General features: G+C 41.6%; 1 long non-coding RNA gene across 1 annotated transcript; it reads right to left on the bottom strand.

Moving 5' to 3' along the window:
* Positions 1 to 2570: 2570 nt before the first annotated feature.
* On the bottom strand, positions 2571 to 11834 carry LOC103877013. Its single transcript, XR_002516694.2, has 4 exons — positions 11752 to 11834; positions 10094 to 10178; positions 4131 to 4240; positions 2571 to 2837 (listed from the first exon to the last, which is right to left on the bottom strand). It is a non-coding gene; the product is annotated as an uncharacterized LOC103877013 (long non-coding RNA).
* Between the last annotated feature and the right edge of the window lie 2512 nt (positions 11835 to 14346).

Consider the following 14346-nt stretch of genomic DNA (forward strand, 5'->3'; position numbering starts at 1 on the left):
TTCATTAGGGCAAATGGAGATGGAGTGTCCAGGCCATTGGCTGAGGGCCTAGAATCTCAGACAAACTAAGAATGACCAAGGCCCAGCTCTTTTGTCCTTTGCTAATAACCTGGAAGGTGGAACAGCTGTTAACACCAAGTTGACCCAAAGCATTTCTTCCCAGGGTGGGAAAGTGACTGATGGAGACTCCAGCATGTTCAGATCACACAGGGTGTTTTTTACTTCTCCTGGAGGAAGGAACACTGAAGTTAGAATTGGGCCCTTTGTAACCTCGCAGATGCTCAACAGCAGGAGTGTTTATAATGCCCATCAACCAGGCTTTCCGCTGCACCTGTTGGTGGACCAGCTGCAGAAAGCAGGTGTATCTGGGGACAGAGAGGACGAGTGACTGTGGAGAATGCTGAGGACTGCCAGATGTAGTCCACATAAACACCGGGCCAACAGCTGGGAGACAGGAAAGATGTGGATTTAATTAAAAATGATGTGCAAATTTGATTATTAATTTCAAGCCACTGTGTGAATGTAACATACATATATAATATATATTTCAGAGCGACTGAATGGACTGTGTTAATGGAAGCATGAGTTTCACTTTTCACTAATTCCATGCACATTATCTTTTGCTCATTGGTCAACACAATTGTTCATCGTATTTCCACGTCCATTGAAAAAAATTTTCCCAGGCAGGAAGCTGAAATTCTAGTTTAACTGTAAATGCTTTGCAGTCCCAGGAATACAACCTTGTCAACTTAAACAGATAAACTGAATCAGGTGGCCTCTGACGCTTGCATTTATTAACTGGACTAACATGAATGCATTCATTGTAGCATGGGAGACTTTGACCACAACTGTGTGCTGTGGACTCTTATGAGATTGAGCTAACCTCCTTAGTTTTCATTTGCCATCTTCACCAAAGTTGAGACACAGCAGTGCCTTGTGAGAAGGGTGGAACCTCATGGGGCTATTGACACGGCCTTGCTAGACTCCATAGATGGGCCATAGGATATGTAGAAGCCTGGGGAGAATTTGCTGTGGTTGGCTTTGGAAGACCAAGTGTGTTGTAGGTCTTATTAGTGATGAGTCTGGAGGCACGAGGCATCCATCATTCATTACTTAAAAGCACCAGGAGTGAGGATAATCTCTACCTCAGAAACAACACCTGATTGGACAGGGTTCCATGGTATTTAAACATAAAACTGGTACTGGCCAAAGAAGATAGTCACAATGTTTTGGCATCAGAGAGAAGGGCAAAATCAGAGGTCTGAAGTGTACTGTCTCTTGTGGTTTTCAGGTGACTCTCCCTTCTATCTTAATGTGTCATATTCTCCATATTCTTTTAGGACATTGGTTCTCATCTGAGGGCCCCTTGAAACTGTAGGCAAAATGTTGTATACACACACACACACACACATATACACACACACACATTGAATTGCACATTTTTCTCAGTGGTGGTTAGTATGTAATTTTCTTTGGATTCTCAAAGTTCTCAAAAGCTTAAGACCTAAGGAGAGCAGTGTTTCTTTTTTTTTTTATTTATTATACTTTTAAGTTCTGGGATACATGTGCAGAATGTGCAGGTTTGTTATATAGGTATACATGTGCCTATGTGTATAATATGTGTATTGTTGCTGCACCCATCAACCCATCATCTACATTAGGTATTTCTCCTAATGCTATCCCTCCCCCAGCCCCCCATCTCCTGACAGGCCCTGGTTTGTGATGTTCCCCTCCCTGTGCCCATATGTTCTTATTGTTCAACTCCCACTTATGAGTGAGAACATGCGGTGTTTGGTTTTCTGTTCTTGTGTTAGTTTGCTGAGAATGATGGTTTCCAGCTTCATCCATGTCCCTGCAAAGGACACGAACTTATCCTTTTTTATGACTGCATAGTATTCCATGGTGTATATGTGCCACATTTTCTTTATCCAGTCTATCATTGATGGGCATTTGGGTTGGTTCCAAGTCTTTGCTATTGTGAACGGTGCTGCAGTGTCTTTATAGTAGAATGATTTATAATCCTTTGGGTATATACCCAGTAATGGGATGGCTGGGTCAAATGGTATTTCTAGTTCTAGATCCTTGAGGAATTGCCACACTGTCTTCCACAATGGTTGAAGTAATTTACACTCCGACCAACAGTGTAAAAGCATTCCTATTTCTCCACATCCTAGGAGAGCGGTGTTTCTAAGGAGAGCAACTTATTTCTCTTGAGGAGATGTCTTCATGGCAAGAAAGAATAATGATAACAGCAGTAACAACAATAATAGTTAATACTTACGGCATTCGTGATGTTCCAGGCATCATCTGAGCACTTTTCATATGTTAGCTTGTTTAATAAGGCGTCTGTAGTTGCCAAAAAGAAAACAGAGTATTGTGCCATACTTTATAACCACTCTTCCATGAAGGGATTCTGTTTCTGTAGCATGATTCTAATGCCTTCCCTGCTCTGATTTTGAATGCCAACCCTTTTCAATGTTTATTTACCCAATGTATTAGTTTTCTATGCAGCATAAAACATTACCACAAATTTAGTGTCTTGAAAAAACACCCCTTTATTATGTCACAGTTTCTGCGGGCTGGAAGTGCAGGCAAGGTTTATCTGGGTTTTGTGTTAGGGGCTCACCAGACGTTAATACAGGTGTTGGCTGGGGCTGTGGTCTCATCCAAGGTTTTGTTGGGGAAAGAACTGCTTACATGCTCCACTTAAGACTGTGGGCAGAATTCATCTTCTTTTCTTCTTTTCTGCTGCCTGGAGGCAGTTCCTTGTGCTATAGCCCTTTTATAACATGGCAGCTTACTTCTTCAAAGCCAGCAAAGGAACCTCTCTCTCCTGTCTGATAAGATAAAATCTTATAGATGATCATAGGCATAATAGCCTGAGACTTATAATGTAACCTAATAAAGGGAGTGACATTCTGTCACCTGTGGCATATTCTATGGATCAGAAACAAGTCACAGGTTCCACTCAAACACAAAGAGGGAGAATTTTGCAGGGGTGTGACTCATTGGAGGTCACTTTGGGTGTGTTGCCCACTATTGAGTGTACACTATATGCTCAAAAAGTATTGATTGGGTGCCCACTATGTGCCAGCACAGCTTTAGGTGCTTGCTTGAAATATACATCAGGAAGTATCATTTTCCTTTTTAACTTTTCCTTCTAGTCCAGAGGGAGCATTATCTGCTTCCCATTTGTGCTGTGCCCACCTGCATTGCTGAGTCTTTGCTTCCAGCTGTGCTCCCAGCTTGGGGTGCCTTTCTATGTCTTCTCTCTCAGTTATGATCCTTGTCAAACTAAAAGGTGCAGCTCAAATACTGTGGCTTTCCTGAAACCTTTCCTGATCCCTTCATTATTGTGGGTGGCAATGGGAGCACTTAGTTGTACCTCTCCTGTAGCAAGCATTTAATTCTGAGTTGTATCATAGTTACTTGCGTAAATATCTATTTACTTCAACAAAGGGATCATGTTCTACATGTTGTCAATTTTTTGGCTTCATTTTCACATGGGAAGTACTAAATAAATGTTTGTTGAATGAACTTCCCCCAAACAATTGACCCTACTTTTAAATTTTTTCCTTTTTCCAGAAATAAAAATAATCAACAATCCATCTTTAGCTTAGGTTTGAGTTTCTGTCTGTAAAATGGGGACAGAAAAGTTGCCTCTAGCTCTTTCCTTTTCTCTTCCCATTAGCCCCAGTGAACTACAGCAACGGCCCCTGCGGGACCCACCCAGGACCTGTTAGCTTAGCTTGAAAAGATCCAAAGGTGAAGGCTACGGAACCTCCCAATTTGACAGTGTTCTGGTTCTTAGTGAGGTTTTATGCCCCTCTTGCCCTGCATTTCCTTCCTGCCATTTTGATGCCTAAAGCAGAACTTACTGCTGAACAATCAGTCCTGGTCCTGCTGAAGAAGCATCGAGACTGGGTGGCAGACCGACTTTCTAGCCATTGAAACGAGTTTCCGGTGGGGCCTGTCATCCCAGCAACAGTTTAGGTGCTTTTGCTCAATGTGAAGTTGCATTTTATTTTCCCTAATTACTGACTGGATGTTAGAAATGGTTTGGCATTCAATTCTTTAGCTCCGTGTACGGCAACAAACCGCTTCATCATACAACCCATTTAAATAATTACCTTTCATTTTTGGGGGTGCTGTTAGTACAACGTCGATAAAATATAATCTAAATGGTGTTTTCTGATGCAGTGTTGCCTTTCTGTCTTCTTACCCTGGGGCTTATTACTTCCTGCAGCAAGATTTAAAAAAAATTAAAAAGCAGAGGAAAGGGACATTCAGGTAAAGCAGCAAGAAATATTTCTGACATTGGACTCTGCAAAGGCAAAGGGTCTAGCATTGATTTCTTACATTTAATATGATACTAAAGTGAACCAGATATTGCAAAGCTGGAAAAGAAAATAATCTGCATTAGCAGAATGGTCCTTTATGGATAATGTGGATGTGATATAGTTACTGTCCACTGCAGGCAGGATTACTGGCTGTCCTTGCAGTTGCTCTGTCTCTCCGCCTTCCCCAGGTCATCCATGTCCCTTTCTGAATCTCCCACAAATGAAAGGAACACATATCAAAACAGACATTCCTATAAGGCAACATCATGAAGACTTGGGATTTACAGTTCATCTGGTGAATAATGCTTTATTGAGGTGGCTCTACAGAGATGGGCCATGCTCCAAGAGAGCCGAAGACAGAACTGGTCCTTATCTGAGCCATTCAGTGGTCCTTTGGCCATTCAAAAGGGTGTCTAGGGATGGCAAAGGCTGATGGGTCATTTGGAAAGCTCTTGGCATAAATGGGACTGTGAACAAGTTCCAAGCTGGGTCTGTGGTAAACCATTTGTTCAATATTAAGAGAATGATGATGGAAGACCAAAGGAACAGGTAGTCTGTGAAGTTAAGGAGTGTTCAGTGTCAGGGAACAGATGAGGATGGAGATTTCCTCTAGATATCTTGCTTGCATGTCCCTGCGACACCTTAATTTTCTTTCTTTTTTTTTTTTTTTTTGAGACAAGGTCTTGCTTTGTTGCTCAGGCTGGAGTGCAGTGGCATGATCATGACTCACTGCAGCCCTGACCTCCTGGGTTCAAGTGATCCTGCTGCCTCAGCATCCTGAGTAGCTGGGGCTATAGGCATTTGCCACCATATCTGGCTAATTAAACTTTTTTTTTTTTAGAGATGGGGTTTTACTATGTTGTATAGGCTGGTATTGAACTGCTGGGCTCAAGCAATCCTCTCACCTTGGCCTCCCGAAGTAGTGGGATTACAGGTGTGAGCCACTGCCCTCAGCCATGATACAATTTTTTAAAGCTTCTGGGGCTGATCCAGGGATAACAGTAACATAGGTTTAGTGGGGGAGAAGGGAATAGCCTTGACTTTAAGGAATCATCGTGAGTTTTCATCATCAACTCTCATTTAAAGAATTTCCCAAGATCTCTGTATGTGTGCGTTTTTGTTAGAATACCCAGTTAAATAGGGCGAGTCTTAGTATTTGAATAGACTGAGACAAAGAGCTGCTTTCTGACATTTGTGTGTGTGGGTCTCATCACTCTCCCATCAACCTCCAAACATTTATTGAACATTCAGTACACACAGGGGCGAGGTGGGCCTCCTTTCCTAGAATGACCACCCCATCTTTTCTGACCGTGGATAACAAGATCACCCCATCTCTACCTCTGAAGTAAAGGCTATAGTAACTTGCAAATGACTAGAATGTCTCAGCATCCCTGAGTTATGGTTCACAATGGGGATATTAATAGTTTTGGAGATTAAATGAAGTAATAGATATTAAGCCCTTAGTTATTTTTGTTAAAGTTATTATTTTTATCATTACTGGTCATGGGCCAACTGCCTACTTGGATCTGACCTTAACCATGTATCTTTCACACCTTCTCTCTTGCCTTCCTGTAGAGCGAGGCTCATTTTTGTTTCTAGTGTAATCATGGGTGATATATATTTTTTCTGTTTAATTATTTCTTTAATATTTTTCAAAATATAAATAACTTTTTTTGCACTATATTGGAATATTAAAATGATTTGGCCCAAAAGTTTGAGGTTGAGTATGTATTTATGTCCTAATGGTCAGAAGAGAATATAATCCTGAAAATAAGTAAGTCTGGTAGACCTAGGGAGTGGTTCTCTGTGGGTGATTTCCCCTGCAAACCCCACCTCCCAGGGGGCACTTGGCAATGTCTGGGACATTTTTTTGATTGTCATAACCAGGGGGAGGGTGCTACTGGCATCTAGCAAGTAGAGTCTATGGATGCTGCTAAACATTCTACAATGCACAGGATAGCTCCCATTCATTTTTAAACGCAAGGATGGTTTTAGTGATTGCTGCCATAACAAATTACCACACACTTAGTGGCTTAGAACAAAACAGGTTTATTATCTTCTACTTCTATTGGTCAGACGTCTGACATGGGGCTCACTGGGCTAAAATCAAGGTGTCATCAGGGCTCCCTTTTTTTGGAGGCTCTAGGGGAGGATTCATTCCCTTGCCATTTCCAGCTTCTAGAGACTGCCTGCATTCGTAGCCTTGGGCCTGCCCCCCAACCCCCTCATATTCAAAGCCAGCAATCCTGAGTCCAGTCCCTTTCGTGCTTCAAATCTCTCCTGCCTCTTCCATGATCACATTTCTCTGACCATCTGTTATGCCTCCTCCTTCCATGGCTAAGGGCCACTGTGATTACACTGGGCTGACCCAGGTAATCCAGGATAACCTCCCTATTTTAAGGATTAGCCACCTTAGTTCCATCTACAAACTTGAATTTCTTTCGCCATGTGATGTGACATTCACAGATTCCAGGGACAACTTTGTGGGGGCTACCATTCTGTCTAAACAGCCCAAGATAAAAAATTAATTCAGTCCCAAATGCCAAGAGTGCTGAGGTTGAGAAACCCTGTCTTAGAGAAAGCTTTCTAGTCTTAGAAGCTGGGTCTTTCACTCAATGCGGATAAAAGAAAAAGATAAGCTACCTGTAAACTGACTCACTTTTGAAGTGTTAACATCACAGCACATTTAATAATTTGGACAATTAGCATTAAAAGCCACTGCTGGCCAAGATATGATGATAACTTAGTCTATGCAGTGAGGAAGTGAAAAATCTCCTATTAAATAAATGAAGCAGCAGCTTCTGGTAACATATAACAAACAAACATATGAAACAGAATATTCATCTTTTCTTCAATGGGAATAACACATGACAAAAGTGAGGCTTTCTTCACATTGTTTGTTTGTAGAAAATTCATCTCCACCGAGGCCTTATGTTAAATTTGCTCTCTGATGTTAGCATTTCCAGGATGCACAGGGCCACTGGAGTATGTTCTTATGATCTTGCCATTTATTTACCTTGATACAAAACTCCAATTACTGTCAGAGACGCTTCTTGTTAAATATGGTAAGATCTCCAGCTTCTGAGAGTGTGAATATGTATTTGATTCTCTGGGGTCAGGCTCAGATGGAAGTTAAGGCATAAGAGTTCTGGGGACGTGGGTGCAAATTAATTAAATGTCTAAAGATAACCATGGAGGAAGTTTGGGCTTTAGAGAAAAGGCTGAAAGGAAGAGAAGATTGTGTAGCAAGGGACTGTAAGGTTGGTTTTTTCTTCCACTGACGCCTTCTTTCCTGGTCTTGCGTGGTGTGTGTGTGTGTGTGTGCACGCGCGCGCACGCTTGTGTGTGTGTGCATGCTCATGCACACGTGCTTGCTCATTTACTCTAAGTATTACTGTGCTTTTCTGTTGCTTTCTTGTATCTTTCAATGCCTAAAGCAACTCTTGGATTATCCAAATTTGGGAATCAGAATATAGCATATAATTTCCAAAGACATCGGGGAGACTGTTCTTCAGATAAAATATTGGAATTCTCCTGATATATTCAAACTGTCATATTTAGTTACTGGCTTTCTTTGGGCAATCCAACTCTATTTTATTCATGGGCTATTCTAAAAATACAATCAAAGGACACCTACTGGCTACAAGAAACTTTGCCCATGTCTAGTAGGGCTGTGAAGAATGGTTTGAATTTAGTGCAGATGCAGGAAAATATGTGCTGTCATCAAGAGCCTATCACACTTTCAACTTATAAAATATCTTGACTGGAGTCTGGCCAGAGTGAGTATGAGGTAGAAACTTTAGTGAGGATGAATGTATTGGGTCAGATAAAGTAAGGACTGAAGCGGATCTTCAGTAGACTATAAATTGAACAGAATGGGATACTATTATTTTTGGCTCAATAAGTAGAAAAATGTTACTATGCTTATCTTTTCTTCCATTTTTTGACTTGCATTTAGTCTCTATTTTAGGGTTATATATATTTTTTTATTTCTGGCAGCCACAGAGACCTGCTTTGGGGAAGCACTGGAGTTCTGTGGTTCTGAATGTGAAAAAGAAATGATGCATCATTGTTGTTGCCATGCTGGGGAATTTTCTGGGGAAACATTTCCATTCCTTCATAGAAATCTGTTCTGCGCTTAGGCCTAGGAGAATGATCATTTCCTAGGTATAAAGCACATGCCTGCAGCAGCTCAGTTATACTTTATAACCCCAGAGCATATAAACAATTTGATTTGGAAAGCCAGTTAAGTTCTTCCTTTGCATTCCATCTTATCGGCAGCGTAAGTTGTTTTGCCATCCTCCTCTGGTATGGAGAAGATAAAGGCAATGCATTTTTAGTTATAGGGGTAATGCGTTTTCAGCCTTATCTGAAGAAACGACCTTTTGCATGATTGTTATTAGCACATAGGGGTTGTAATATGTCAAAACCCCAAAGACATACCAAGACTCAAATGCAAAGTGATAGGAAAGATTTTGAAAACCACGGTGTAGGGTGGTAGTTTCAAATCAAAGGGTGCATCAGACTCTCCTAGCATGCTTGTTAAAGCATAGATTGCGGGACCTCATCCCCAGAGTTTCCAATTCAGTAGATCTAGGGTGCTGCCCTAGAATGTGCATTTCTAACAAGTTCTCAGGGAATGCTGCTGCTGCTGGCCCAGGACTGCACTTTGAGAACCAGTGGCATAGTCGGTAGACATAGGCTTAATGATTTTGAATCTGGCTTCCACCATTTCCAGCTGTTTAACTTTTGGCAAGTTCCTTAATCCCTTACTGCCTAATTCCTTGGACCAATGTTACCTGGGACCCTGAAGTCCTGGGTCGGTGTCCTATTCATACCTGCTGAATCAAAATTTGCATTTTTTTTTTTTTTTTGAGACAGAGTCTCGCTCTGTCCCTGAGGCTGGAGTGCAGTGGCATGATCTCTGCTCACTGCAACCTCCATCTCCCAGGTTCAAGAGGTTCTCGTGCCTCAGTCTCCTGAATAGCTGGGATAACAGGCGTGTGCCACCACCTGGCTAATTTTTGTTATTTTAGTAGAGATGGGGTTTCACCATGTTGGCTAGGCTGGTCTGAACTCCTGACTCAAGCAATCTGCTGGCCTCGGCCTCCAAAAGTGCTGGGATTCCAGGTGTGAGCCACCACACCCGGCTTCAAAATTTGCATTTTATCAAGATCCTCAGCTCATTCGTTTACACATTAAATTTGATAAGCACAACTTAGTTTCACTTCTTATTTTTATTTTCTGTAAAATGGGAATAGTACTTATTTCTTCCCAGGGTGTTCTCAAATGAAATGCATGTCAAGGGCTTAGCAGTAGTGCCTGGCACAAAATGTGCCCTCAATGAATGTTACCACTTAAAGTTATTAAGCTGATTTGGGATGGAAAAGCCAGCAAGTTCTCTCCTTATAGTAACGGGTTTGTTAAAGGTAAAATTTGTGTGTTTCTACTTTATTTTCACTTTTTTCCTTCCCTTTTTGCCCTTAAGCTCATCTTTTATGGGTTTCTAGTTTCTTCGGGCCCACAAATGTTGAGTGACGGTTGTGGGTTTGAGGGCAATATGTTTCCTATTTTACCCACTTTATCACGTAAGTCTTCTACTAAAGCATCTTCAATTATCTTGGGGCAGTGTGGGGAAATTCTGAAAGCAAAATTAGTAGTAAATTGAAAGATGTGTCTTAGTCCATTGTGCTGCCATAAAGGAATGCCCGAGGCTGGGTAATTTATAAAGAAAAAAGGTTGATTTGACTCACAATTCTGCTGGCTGGAAGGTTCAAGACTGGGCATCTGGTGAGGACCTCAGGCTGCTTCCACTCCTGCAGGAAGACAAAGGGGAGCCTGTGTGTGCAGAGACCACAGGGAAAGAGAGGCATCAGGCAGGGGCCAGTGGCAGGTTCTCTCAACAACCAGTTCTCATGGAAGCGGTGAGTGACAACTCACTCACTCCTGAGAGATGGGCACTGCATCATTCATGGGGAATCCACCCCAGACCCAAACACCTCCGACCAGGCTCCACCTCCAACACTGAGATCAGATTTCACCATGAGATTTGGTGGAGCCAAACAAACCGTATTCAAACTATAGCAGCACATCTGACTAGCACTTTGGAAAGCGCTATGGGAGAAGGTCTTAAAGCCAGGCAGATTTCAATAGGATGTAGACACCAAAAAAAGTTGGGGATTGCCATTAGACTCTCTCCCCTTCCCCTTTCCTACTCTTTCCCATTCAATTCTAAAATTGTTTTCAGAATTTTGTTAGGTTATTTTGCCCAACTATGACCTAGAAAAGATTGATGTGCCTTAAGAAGTTTTCTTTGCAATGAAGCATTTCAAGGTTTCTTGGGGAGGCTCAGTGCTCTAACTCCTGAAGACCTGGTCCAGCCAGGGTGGGCCTCTGAATCCTCTTTGTTTGCTCCTGGGATCTGGCTCTAAACAGCAGGTGCTCTAGCTTAGAGTGAAGGGTGTCACCTCTGGTGCTGTAATTAGTGGGCCTGGTGTCTGGTCTGGGACTAACATACCTTGGGCAGATTCCTCATCTTTAAAGGGGAATCCTTATATTTTTCCTGCCTCTATTCCAAGGTTGTAGTGAATACAATATGGAGAGATGCCTTGAATATCAACAACATTGTTTTATCATTGTCAGTTTTATCATTGTCTGTTGGGCAGACCCCTGGGATGCAAGAGTAGAGCAGTCTTCAGAGAAATTGGAGTGCACTGGTGTCAGATGTCTGCTCCCTAAACTCTGACTGGTGAGGTTTTATTGAGAATGGTTGTGAAGACATTGGCTCATAAAGGCTGGGCGTACACACATGAAGAAGGTCTGGGCTGTTTCTAATTTCTGCAGTTTGGAGACTGGCAACCTCCTTTCAATGTTCAGCAGGTCAGACACTGCTGAGAGAAGCCTGAGGCAGTGACAGCTGCAGCTGACCTTGCAGAGAGCAGAAGCCAACTTTTTCACTGGATGAGCAAGCCACTTTGTCCTCAGTTTCCCTTTGATGGAACCTCTGCCACCTGCCAAGCGCTGTCTGTATCCTGAATGCCATAGCAGTTTGTCCCATAGGGAGGGCAGGTCATAAAGGGTTAAAGAAGATACTATGACTTGAATTTAACAAGTCTATGGCTAGGGGTTCAGTTAAGACCACCTCTTGTTTGACCACCAACCAACATTCCCTGCTTCAGCTTTGGCTCCTTAAAGGATGTGAGAGGTCATCTTACTAGGAAGCTTTTATATGCCCATTTAGATTACTAAACAAACAAACAAACAAATGATATTTGACTGCAGCCCTGCTAGCAAGCCTTTCCTGTTAGGGAGAAATTACAGTTCTTGACTCTATCACATACCCTCCATGGCTGACTCCTGGTTTCTTATGAAAATTCCCATCCTTGAATTTTCCCCCCTTGGGTTAGCTCACCTTCTTGGATAAGAACAGGTTTTCTTCTTTCTTGCATATTATCCTCGTTCCTGACTCTCCCTTGCTGCATTGCTGATTTAGATTTCCAGTATTGACTCCAACCTTCCCATCTGTCATCTCATCATTCTAACCTCTTTTACTGCAGATGCTGGAAAACAAAAAGCTACTTGAAAAGACTCCCTTAGAGTTCAGTTTCTGTGTACTATGTTGGTTCTACCTATGTACAAGAGTAGGTTTCAAAGCTGAGTAGGATGGAGTGAAAGGCAGGGTATGAGGCATTCACTTTTTGGTATAGATCAGGAGTACTGTGTTCTACACCACACCTTCCTGCTGGCTGCAGTGGTGATATTTTCCTCCATTGTGGCAGGACATTGGGAATTACTCCTGGAAGCTCTGCATTGGTGTTTTAAGCTACCTAATGCCTAGTAATGAATCACTTTGTGCTGAAACTAGCTAGAGTGGTTTCTGTTGGCTGAAGCTGAATCCTAACTGATATACTGACTGGATACTTGCCATCTTCCCCAATATAATTCACCAGCTTTCACACCTGTATTCTTGGCCAGCCAGCCAATCTTACCACTAGAACCACAGCACCTGTTATTTTGGTCTGATAGGGGTCTTCCCCCTTATTTTCAGGTACATTTCCTGGCATGAACTCTGCTGCTACCACCGCCAATCAAGCCATGTCCTGGGGCTTGAACAATCAAAAGGTGGTACTGAACAGAAATTGTTTAAATTCAGGATGTGAATGGATGAGTTATCTGTGAGTTTACTTAGTTTCCTGGCCTAATCCTTTTTGGACGTTTCAAATGCATTGGTGTGTTGGAGGCTGATCAGAAATTCTCCACCTTTCTTTCTTATTAGATATCTGAAACTTTCAAGACATCTGAAATTGTTCACTCATTCATTTATCGTATTTTAAAAACATTACCTTTTTAAGCAAATGAGAAGGGCACTATATTAGTCTGCTCTCATGCTGCTAATAAAGACATACCGAGACTGTGTAATTTATAAAGGAAAGAGGTTTAACTGACTCACAGTTCCACATGGTTGGGGAGGCCTCATAATCATGGCAGAATGCAAATGAGGAGGAAAGTCATGTCTTACATGGTGGCAAGTAAGAGAGCTTGTGTAGGGGAACTCCCATTTATAAAACCATCAGATCTCATGAGACTTATTCACTACCATGAGAACAGTATGCGGGAAACTGCCCCCATGGTTCAATTATCTCCACCTGGCCCCACCCTTGACATGCGAGGATTATTACAATTCAAGGTGAGATTTGGGTGGGGACACAGCCAAACCATATCAGGCACTTTTCATTTCAAAAATGGCTGCATATGCAATTTTCTAGGTGTATTAAATAGTATCCCTAAGGGAATCTTTTCTGAAGAATTGAATGTATGTGTAGAGGAGTAAATAAAGTGAGGACATTTGAGGAATCAGGCATATCAAGGAACATCCAGAGTCACACTGAGGACTCTGACTTGAACTTTGTAGTTGTGGATTTTTCGGGTGGGCTCTGTTCCACTGGTGCAAAAAAAAAATCTCAAAAAAGTTCAGAGCCTGTCCATCAAAGCCTGTTAGAAGAGGGTGCCTGGTGATATGTCTTGGTTAGAGAGGGGTTCTATATATGCAAAACACACACACACACACACACGTGTACATACACACTTGAGTTGTTCCTTTCAAGGGCGTAACAGTCTTTGCCTTTCATCACAATCCATTCCTGGAAATTCTGTTATAAAGCAGTCACATTTTCCCATAAGAACAATATAATAATTGGGCATTGCAATCCTGACCAAAGACTTGCCATTAAATAAACCATAGATGTGGTAAAAATATGTCGTAAAAGCAAAGATGCGACAGCTGTAAACCTTTGTAATAATTTTAAAGAATAAAATTACGCTCTGTCATATAAATGGGCTCAAATATACTATACACATTGATTATATAAGAAATTTCGATGAACTATAAAGTCTATATAACATAAAAAGTACAAATCTAGTGCATCATAAATTTGACCTAAAACTAATATTCTAGCTATAATAAACATTAAACATTTAATTAGGAATCATTTTTCTTTCCTTCTTGAAAGTGAAGAAGACATTTACTACTATATGATTCAAACAGCCTAGGTTTCTCGACAAGAGCCAACCATATGCCTTCTTATCTCAGTGAACTTCCCTTAACAAGTAGAGGCATTACAGAAAGCCTCCCAATGACCTTGACACCATAGCCCATGGAAACACTTATTGCCACTAGACAGCAAGTTTCAAACTACTGAGTGGGGGAAATGTGGGTATTATAAAGGATGATATAGTTTTGTTCTAAGGCATGCTGAATGAATGGATAGTTACATTGGAAAAAGTGAGGTCTGAGGGCTGCATTGGTATAGTTTTGAGACTTGAGCTTGCTGTAAACTCTAGAGTTTTCTGTTAACAACACATTTCATGTTTATTCAATGCTTTAGTGCTTAATGACTTAGAAAGAACATCCACACCTTCAGTAGCCATATGGTGCTCTTCAGTTTCTCTTTAGAAGAGCAAGTTCAAGAGATGTCAACAGCTCTGCCACTATTTTCTTAATAAAGCA

Source organism: Papio anubis, chromosome 14 (genome assembly GCF_008728515.1).
Source record: "Papio anubis isolate 15944 chromosome 14, Panubis1.0, whole genome shotgun sequence".
Taxonomy (NCBI): Eukaryota; Metazoa; Chordata; class Mammalia; order Primates; family Cercopithecidae; genus Papio; species Papio anubis.